Here is a 599-nt window from a genome sequence, read left to right on the forward strand (position 1 = left end):
ATTTGGATGAGTTTCTTGAAGTGTGTTCCACCGTGAAATACACGGACATGCCGGAAGAGGTTTTAAGATTAAAACTTTTTCTTTTCACCCTTAAAGATAAGGCAAAATATTGGTTCAACAATCTTAGGCATTTTTCGATAACTTTTTAGCCAGAAATGCAACAAAAGTTCTTGAAAAAGTACTTTCCTGTTTCAAAAACTAATGTAATGAGAACTTCAATTAGAGAATTTTCTCAAGGGGAAGGGGAATTATTTCATGAGGCATGGGAGCGTCTTAATGACTTGCTTAGGAAGTGTCCACATCACGACATTCCTAAATGGCAATTGGTGCAATTTTTCTTTGAAAGTTTGTCGGATAATTTTAAAGGAATGGTAGATGCCTCCATGGGTGGTTCATATGTTGATATGTATGAGGATGATGTATAGCATCTTTATGAAAGCATGAGTGAGAATTCAATGCATTGATCCTTGTCTTCCAAAAATGGTAGAAATCTAGGTGGAAGGAAGAATGTCGGCTTATATCAAGTTGACAATTCCAATGACATGGCCGCCAAAGTCAAGTATTTATCTCAAAGGTTTAATCAATTTTTGATCAACCAA

The 599-nt window shown here is 35.7% G+C and overlaps 1 pseudogene; it reads right to left on the bottom strand.

Moving 5' to 3' along the window:
- Positions 1–211: 211 nt before the first annotated feature.
- On the bottom strand, positions 212–310 carry LOC132275782 (small nucleolar RNA R71; annotated as a pseudogene).
- Between the last annotated feature and the right edge of the window lie 289 nt (positions 311–599).

Source organism: Cornus florida, unplaced genomic scaffold (assembly GCF_030987335.1).
Source record: "Cornus florida cultivar Cherokee Brave unplaced genomic scaffold, ASM3098733v1 CherokeeBrave_3.0.0_Hap2_Chr09, whole genome shotgun sequence".
NCBI classification, from domain to species: Eukaryota; Viridiplantae; Streptophyta; class Magnoliopsida; order Cornales; family Cornaceae; genus Cornus; species Cornus florida.